General features: G+C 45.0%; 1 non-coding gene across 1 annotated transcript; it reads left to right on the top strand.

Annotated features, from left to right (window-relative positions):
* Positions 1-4,222: 4,222 nt before the first annotated feature.
* On the top strand, positions 4,223-4,294 carry TRNAG-UCC (transfer RNA glycine (anticodon UCC)). The gene has a single exon. It is a non-coding gene; the product is annotated as a tRNA-Gly (tRNA).
* Positions 4,295-9,465: the final 5,171 nt, after the last annotated feature.

Genomic DNA, 9,465 nt, shown 5'->3' on the forward strand with positions numbered 1-9,465 from the left:
CGAGCCAACGATGGCCTTGAGCCGAGATTGTTGATGTAGTACGGATGAAACTGTACTACGCCCGTGAAGAAGTGTCCCTCTGATCAACATTCTCCCGCGCCCTCTGTCATCCTTTACTCCCTCCGACCGGAAACCGGGACAGTCGCTTTTCATGTATGGAGTAATAGCGCGAAGTAAGCTGCACACCACGGGGCCCGATCGCCAGAAGTCTGCTGCCTGCTACAGGCACCAGTCGTCAGAAAGAAGACGACGAAGGGCGCAGTTGAGCGCCGGGTCTTCGGGTGTGTGCCATTGTTAAAGAAGGCTGCTCTGTTTCGCCGAGCCCGTCTTTGTTATCTTCACAAAAGTGGAGAGATAGCACTACAGAAATTCTTGTGGAAATCATTCAAGAGCACGTCTTGGAGGATGTGGGAGAGTGTTTGGAGTTGCCCACATGTGTGCGACTTACGCACTTCCAAGGATTCAGCCATGCACGCGTTGACCGATCTTATGCATCAGCAGAGTGGTTAGCTTTGTGTCGCGAGTACGGAGAAAAATATATTTTCTTTAGGGACCACATTCTGGTGAAATTCGATATTGGTGAAATGAAAAACGAAAGAAGCAAGTTTAAATGGTAAAGTTTAAAATTTAACGACAAGCTACGACATGCTGAGTGTATCCAGAGCATGTCAATGACGCTGTTCATAAATTGCTCACCACTGATGAGGCTTGTCTGGGGGAACAGTGGGACCTCTCTGAAGGGGCAAAAATAAAAGCACTCGTAAATGCCAGCAGAATGCAGCACAAAAAAATGGGAGAATAGAAAGGTCTTCATGAATGTTTGGACACCCTATTACCAGAAGAATGCAAACAACCAGGAATGTTTAAAGACGACGTTCTAGCCAAGAAGCAAAACCAACATGCAATTGACGAGGACAGGTACCGGGGAGAAATGTTGAGAGCAATAGCACAACCACTGATAGCCGATCAGACCCCCCCCCCCCCCCTAACGAGCCTTCGGCATCGAGAAAAAACGTGCCTACAAAACCAAATTTTGGAAATCGAGCGGCAAGAAGTAATCTGCGTGGACAATAAAGACATTCGACGAACTTTACAACGGGCTTTAACATTTTGCCTATAATTCAGGCCACATTGAAGCTCTTAAAAATGAATTTTTGCTTCCGATGACAAGACTAGATGACGCAAACAGAGCTCTTAGAGATTCCTATCTCAATCGAAGAAGAAAAAATGGCAATTGATAAGCTCGACCCCAGCAAACCACCTGGACCCGATGGCTGATAGCAGCGCTTTATAAATCAATAAAACGTCGCCTTTCTACTGTGTTACTTTCATTATTTAACAACGTTTAGGATGGAGGTCTCCTGCAGCCGTCGTTTCTAACGTCGCATACTGTCTTCATTCCCAAAACAAAGGACCCCGAGCTCCAAAGGCAGGTTTCTTCTTACAGATCAATAGCGCATACAAATGACGATTACAAAATTTATATTAAGGTCTTGGCTAAAAGAATGCAAATGGCTATAAGCAAATTGGTTGGACAAGTTCAAACATGTGGAATTAAAGGTCGCACAATAATAATAAATGTTCACAAGGCATGGTGCGTGCTCGAATACTGTGACACTACTGGCGAAGGAATCGGAATGATACAACTCGACTTTGAAAAAGCATTTCGTAGGGCGCCTCGCAATCAGTGGCGTAGCTAGGTGGTCTGGCACCCGGGGCTTATAGGTCTTTTCTCCCCCTCCCCGTCCCCCCCCCCATGTGTAGTCGAGGAAGGCGAGGATATCGACTATTTCCGGGTGTTTTCAGACGTATATGACCCCTTCCGACCCCCCGGTCCCTTGTACCCCCCCCCCCCTTGATACGCTATTGCTCACAATTTGCCCTTGTGTATGTTGCGGCATGTAAATGTTTGTTCTTTTATAAGAAATGCTGCTGCCATGGCGTATAGGAATTACAAAGCGCGTTTTGTTTTTGTTACAGTGGTGGGAATACGAATCAACGTTCAACGCTCTGTGCGCCAGGGATGTCCTCTCTCATCATTACTTTTCTGTTTGTACATTAAGCGATTTTGTCTAACCGTAATCAATAAGCACCAGCGTTCGAGGTTTCCGTCTGCATGCAACTGCAGTGCGGCTACTCGCATACGCTGCCGATGTTGCTGTATTATGTTCAAACCAAGAAAGCGTTCTTAGTGTTCTGAACGTTGCAAACATTTTTGCAGTCACCGGCAGCGCTAAATTTGGAGAGAGCTTGGGGTTCTGGCATTGCTACTGGCTTTCGGCCCCAAGTATCTTCGCAAACATGTCTTTGGTCGTCACGCCAGTTAAATACTTAGGTGTACCTTTGCAGCATTTCAGATTCAGTGAACACTATTGGTGTGGAGACGTTGCCACTGTGCGGGAAATCTCTGTTCGTTTTAAACGCTTCAATCTGTCTACTCGTACGCGCCAAAATTTGCTACTCGTACTTCATTAGCAAGCTGTGGTACGTGCTGCAGTTATCACCATGCTCACGTGTTAACACTCAGAAATTACATCGCGTTTTTGCTGTTTTTGTCAGTGGATCTACGTGGGAAAGAACTAAACAAACAAATAATTTTAGGCGTGCCCATTTAGGAGGACTTGGCCTCTCACATCTGTATCTTAGGCAGCTGTGGAATCGCTTTATGCTTTTCTGCACTGTTACTGACTCCTTTTTTTACAAAATGTGGCCAAGTGAGGACAGGCAGATATGTGTCAAGCTTAGTTGGATGGTCGAAGTGTCTGCGAGGTAGCATTTCTGGGTATATAAAAGAAGTTGGCATTTCCTGTCATATTTTAGCAGCTGATTTCTCGCTCGAATAACTCTGTGGCGTGCCTCACAAGAACCTGTACAAAGACATAGTTTAATGTGTTTTTTCCCATTCCCCTGTATAGAAATCAATACAACGCTGGCCAAGGTCAACAGATCTTAAAAAGGGCAAAAACATGCCTATTAGAGTGGTGTCAAAACTTTCTTGAAGCTTCATACTAATACGCTATAAATAAAGACATACATGGAAGAAAAAGAGATGCATGTACCTTGGGGCACTCACTGCTTTATATATAGGAAACCTGAGACAATTGAACACGTTTTCTAGTCTGTAGGGGAGGTTGCTTCTTTGGGGATATTCTTCAAAGAACTTTAAAAAAGGACTTATCCATAGGTAGCTATGGCATTAGATTTTTACCGGTTCATAACCACGAAGGTTTTCCGTTTGACATGATAATGCTCCTGGGCCTGCATAGTATTTGGTTGCCAAGAGTGGCCAAGCGTCATGCAGATCGGGACGTGAGGCCAATAAGGAGCTACTTTCACGAATCTGCAAGCAGAATAGTTCAAGTGTACAAACGGCTAAAAACAAACCAGACTGCCTTCCCAGCTTTGAAGGTCTGATTCACATGCCAGAGGTTTGACTGTTTCTCTCCTCAGCCCTTGCTGCGTTGGTGCGATTGTACAATTCCCGGGTTCGATTCCCGGCCAACGCAGTTTTTTTTTTTTCTTGAAAGTGGTTATTGTTTTTTTTTACGTTTTATCTGCATCGACATAAAACGTGACTTGTGCATTAGTGTGCCGTGGCTATCGTATGTCACCAAGGAACGGCGATTCTGGCACGTTGATGAGGATCCTCATATAGTGATTTTGGAGATCTTGCTTTTCAAACACATGCTCCAGTTCTTCGCCATGTATGATACCTTGTCTCTGCTCTTGTTTTGCTTTCACGAACCTGTGTGTATTTTCTGTGCGCGCTGCTAAATATTATTTTATAATAAACACTTCGTTCATTTCCTTCTGTCGGTCCTGTTTTTTTTTATTGCTTTTCTTAGACAGTTACTCGCTTTTTGGTGCAAGCTGCGAATGCTGTTCCACAATTTTACGATAAGATTAATAGAAAAGCATTGTTCGCGTAGAAGCTCGCACGTACAAGCGAATACTTTCTGTGTAAAAGCCATCGCTTATTTTATTGTCCATTTCTCCCTTCTTTGTGAGGCGAAAATTGAACGGACAGCAGAGGCGCAGTACATGCAGCCCGCATTGAAACAACGCATGTATCATTGCTGTGTCGGTCGGTCGGCCGAAGAGGTCCATATATGGCAATAACCTGTTTCCCTTTTCTCCTCGCCTTCGACGAAGGGCTCCTCTTACCGTAGTTCCAAATATATCCAACCGATATATATTTTGGCCGTGCAGACGGCTTGCGGCGGCGTCGGTGGAATAGTGGTTAGCATAGCTGCCTTCCAAGCAGTTGACCCGGGTTCGATTCCCGGCCGACGCAGTGTCTTTTTTTTTATATATATAAGCCTTATTTTTTTACGTTTTATTTTTCTCGTGGAAGCTAGGCAGCATCGCTAAGTACCGATCATCAGGCTTATATTTGGGTCGTATAGTTAGAACGTTTCCATTGTTCGAGGTCTGGTGGGATCATACTTTAATATTCAGCGGTGAAACATTAATGAAGTTCTCAGGATTGACGCGTTCAAACCACGATCTCATTACGAAGCACGCCGTTATCGAGGACTACGGAATATATTTCACAATGGCTGAAGGAACGCTTTCAATCCGTCAATTATCCTGTCTTCACACACTGCACACTATGTCGCTCTCAAGCTATAAACTAAGGGAGTTACTCTTCTGATATTTTTCTGTCCTTTTTTTTCCTGGAGACCGTTTTCGATGTGGTATACGCCTAGCAAAGAATAAGGGGGATAGTTCCCAACCACAGCAAAAAATCAGGAGCGGGAAAAAAGTCAAAGTGCAAAGAAAACGATGGGATCTGCCGTGGGCATGTAGTTGCTTAGGCATTGCGCTGCCATGCTCTTGGGCACGGGATGGAATCCTGGCCGTGGTGGCCACATTTCGATGGGGGAGCAATGCAAAAACGCCCCTGCGTTGGGTGCACGTGACAGCAGCCCATGCGGTCCAAATTATTCCGGAGTCACGCACTACGGTGTGCCTCATTATCATACACTGCTTTTGCTCGTAAAACCTGTGAAATCTTACAACGACAGGACAAGCGCCTACATGCAACCACATTATTCGTGATTATAACTTTTTAGATCAACGTCATGTGTCCGTGTTTTATAGTCAAATTAGGTAGATGTTTATCTCAGCTGTGGAAGTCATATTGTGTAAATTAGGCTGTCTTTTTAGCTACATTGTTCTGTTTGGATAGTTAGTTGAGATTGTTGCTACTGTTTTTTATTTATTTTGCGGCTGCATCAAAAGTTGATCTGAAAAAAGAATCATTAGATGCACGTCAGCGCTCGTTCTGCCGTTTTGATTGTCTTTCGTGTTTTTACCCCAGTGGTAATCTGCACGCTGATACCATGCCTAATCCCACCTGCATACCTACTGCATATAAAGCTACAAATTAAAAGCAGAAGGTCCATACCATGATGGCAATGAGTAGTACAAAGCGATGAGGCAAATGCATGGTACGTTTCGCACAGCGCGAGTCTTCCCGTCTGCTTTCGAAACACTTCCCTTTGTATGCAAAAAAATCTGTGCCTTCTAACGCACAGATAGAATTCTGATGCAGCAGTCTTGCATGCATCTCTCGGCTACTCGAATATTGTTTTGAAGGGAGCCGGTTCATCCAAAGTTCTTATAAATTCAAGGCTACTGCATGAAGACTCACCTGCAAGTTCGGTCGCCCTAAACATGGTCCGTCAAATGAAATGCGGATGTAGTCAACTCTTCTGTACTTACAACAGAGATAGCGCCTGAACACGATTTTTTATCTCTAGCAGAGTAAGACATGCAGCAAATGTATATGTTAACATTTGAAGCAAATTTCTTTTCACGCGTGAAGTGATCACAGTGGGAGGTTCGTTAACCACATGGATACGGCTACTTTCATATCGTATGCCAATTACTGCTGCGCCATTTCCTCAGTGCTCACAACGTAACTAACTAAACGTGCTCACGGTGCGGAAGTGAGCATGCGTCTGTTGAAATTGTATGTATCATTGCAAATAAGGCAGAAGAGCGGAATTTGGTTTGGAGAAAACCTGCGACAGAATTTCATGCGAAGTGAAAGTGCTACGCGGACACGCATGCTGGAGACCTGGAAATAGGCAAGCTGTTATGAAAGGCATCTGTTTAGTCGCCTGAAACCCATTATTCATGCGTTGATGGGCCTGGTAGGACTGCTGTCAGTTACGAGGATATAGGTGAAATGAATATAAATGGTGCATTACCGCCGGCGTAGTAGGAAAGGTCTGGGGTCGTTTTGCATCCAGGGCTAGTTATCTTTTCGTCCACTCTACTTTCCTTTTGCCATATTCTATCCAAGTTTCAGTTAAACGTTACAATTCAGTCCGCTTGCGTTTTCTCGTTGTCCGTTGTCAGCTTCTTCGTAGGGCTAGACAAAAAAAAAATCGACGCCCGTGAATGCTGTTATTCTTGTCGCTGCCAAATACCTCATGTAGGATGGACTCACATGTCGTCGACAAATAAAAAAATGATAAGAAATGAAAGCAGAAAAAGACGTGTTGCGCCCAACACACAGGAAGTTTAAGCGAGATTCCATCCGTGGAAGGTCAAAAACCTGTTTCTCCCAATCGAAGTCGCAGTGGTCGAGCGCCGGGTACTCGTTTACCGCGTCCGCGTAGATCCCGCGGTTGATTATAACTGCAGTCAGCCCGACCCGCGACAAGCTTCTTAGCACGCAAGACCCCTTCGGTGTGCGAAACCTTCACCGGAATGCGTCGTCGCGGTTCTCCACCCCAAATAGAGCCCGCACTGTGACTGCACCCGCCTCGGTGCCACCGCCGCCTCGGCCGCCGCGTTAAGAAGCCGAGGTCGATGAGACGCGTGCCGCTTACGGCCTAAGGCGATCACGTCCCAAACTGACCCGCATTTGACGCCGGGACTGGGCAGGCTGCCCGGAGCGTGCTGGCCACGCGACGTCGGCTCGCTGCGGTGTAGTCGTCGATAGGCAGCGTGTGTCTAGTGCAGTGACAGTGCGTTGCACCGACTGGAGCGGATGCCAGGACGCTATACTGGGACGACAGTGCCGCGATTATGTGACTTATTGGCTGCGGACCAGGGCGTCGAGGAGAGTAGACTCGACGATCACGCGGCGCAAACACTCCGAGGGAAGAGAGTACGTGGTGGGAACATATTGACATTGCTGTAAAACAGGCACCCAAATGCGTACAAAATAGGAGCAACAAGGACAACAAATCGTTCCTACATGTGATTGGGTCTGGACGCGACTCTCCAAGGATCACAAGTTATTACCGCCTTGCTCAACTCTCGGTCGTTTCAGTGCAAAAGAGCTAGTCACTAGACAAGCTGATGCTCCTTATTTTATAGATAATTTTGAACGGCGCAATAAGCAGACACGACACCGAGAATACGTACGACACGCACAAGCGCCACTGTACGGAATGGAAAGAAGGCGTCGCAAGTGTCAGTATTTTTGTGCAGTGGAGAATGTGTGGTGTCTGTTTTCGCCTCGTTGAAAAGACCGATTTGTTCAGATGCAGTGCGCTACTGCTTACCTGTGATAGATACCCGGTTCTACAGGAGCTTTAGCAACAGATTCCTGGCACCCCTGGCGTCAGCAATTAGTTGGGACAACTGCTGACGGAGCTTGGCGTTCACGAAAGAAACGCACCTAACGTGGTGAAGTTTTTTTACAAGACCTACACGGTAGGTGCAGTGCAATTTAATAAGTGAAAAAATAATAACTGCAGTTTCATATTAAAGCATCCTAAATTATACACTTGAAACACAGTAGAACCATATTAAATAAATATCATCCAACGATCCTTTCTAGTCTGATGTTCCGTTTATGTCCCATTCCCCTGTGACAATATGACCTACACATCTAAGTAGCCTTCAGTTTTCTCATCCTTCATCTTTATGCAGTACATAGACTTACCTAACAGATACCTACAAAATGTTTAATAATGCATAACAATGTATATCCCTTAAAGATGGTCTCTTCAAATATTGAGAATGAATTCTAATACTTTCATCGCCAACCCGCACTGTAAAGTAGCCCGAGGTCCTATCAATCATTCAAATTGGAAAAGGTTATGAAAGGAGAAATGACACAATACGTTTGACCGGACGGCACATTTTCCTACAGGACTAGCTGTCTGGCGACGTGATCAGCACTGCTATTCCATGCACTCATTGGATGAACTCCACAAATTAGTTCACTCAACTAATTTGTGGAGTAACTGCATTTAGCAAAGTGAATCTCTTCCTAAAGGAATGCCCACACTCTCCATTTAAGTGTATCACATTTGAATGTTCACAGCACAGCACGGAAACTGTTTTTTACGAAACGTGCGTGCTTTCGACAAATCTCTTTTTGTTCCTGTAATTTTCAAAAATAATACTTCTCTCGCCACTTCTCAATCTCAGTCATCCTAGAACCTGCGCACTATATGAAAGAATGCTTCGTAGTGGCATCACTTATACATTATAACCCACATTTCTCCAATGTTGCCTCATTTGCCATTGTAGAAGACAATATTAGTTTATTCTGAACACTTTGTTTTTGTCCCTGGTAATCACCTTTACGCACAGATGTTCTTTTCTTCCTTTATTATTTCATTGTACTTGGTTCAGGGGAAAATGTTCTCTTCCTTTCACTTCGTGCCGAAAGGTTTGTCGCTTACATACATGTTAATTTCATTAAGGTAAATGTTTGGGCATGCTGGTAAACATGAATGCAGCTCTATTCGCGCAAGGCAAGGACCCAGAAGAGGCTAAAACGCGTGAGCGCGGACTTAGAACAGTGTGTTATTTCGAAGAGAGTAACCAAATATATGGCAAATTCTGCGACAGAACACGTGTGCGCCGCCTACAGAAAGTTCCTACTGTTAGGCCAGAAAGATAAGTCCTTCCTGTAAAGGGTGATAAACGGTTTCGACACACAGATGTCACCGAACCTTTTAATCAATTCCGCTTTGACCATCACGCGGGTTACCTGCTTGCGACTTTTACTGACGATTAAGCCAGCCCTATATACCGGTTTACACGTGCCCTTTATTGTGGTGTTTGCTTGTTTACACATGTAATTTCATGTGTCCAAAATCCCCCTATGATTTCTATCGCATTGTAGCGATGCTCCCGAAGCCTTTCATCATTACATAGTCAGCGCTGACCAACGTAGGTGGATCCACAAGTCAAAGGCAGATTGTAAGCGATTTCTTCCGCACATTCAACGAACTTTGAGTGATGTTTCCTTTCGAATGCAAGCTCTTTGGAGGCACACGCACTGGCCAATCTGCAGAAGGATTGCAGTTTATCGGAAGCGGGAAAAACAATTTTACATTGGCCCGCTGATCAATGTAATTTCTTGCGCTCCCAATTTTGATCTAAAGAATTTTTTGTGTGTGTGGCCTACCACCTCAAACTGATACAGACCGTCAAGGCTAACAAAAGCGGCCTTTTCATGGTGCATGTCATCAACGGCGATCTGCC

Source organism: Dermacentor albipictus, unplaced genomic scaffold (genome assembly GCF_038994185.2).
Source record: "Dermacentor albipictus isolate Rhodes 1998 colony unplaced genomic scaffold, USDA_Dalb.pri_finalv2 scaffold_15, whole genome shotgun sequence".
In the NCBI taxonomy this organism is placed as follows: domain Eukaryota; kingdom Metazoa; phylum Arthropoda; class Arachnida; order Ixodida; family Ixodidae; genus Dermacentor; species Dermacentor albipictus.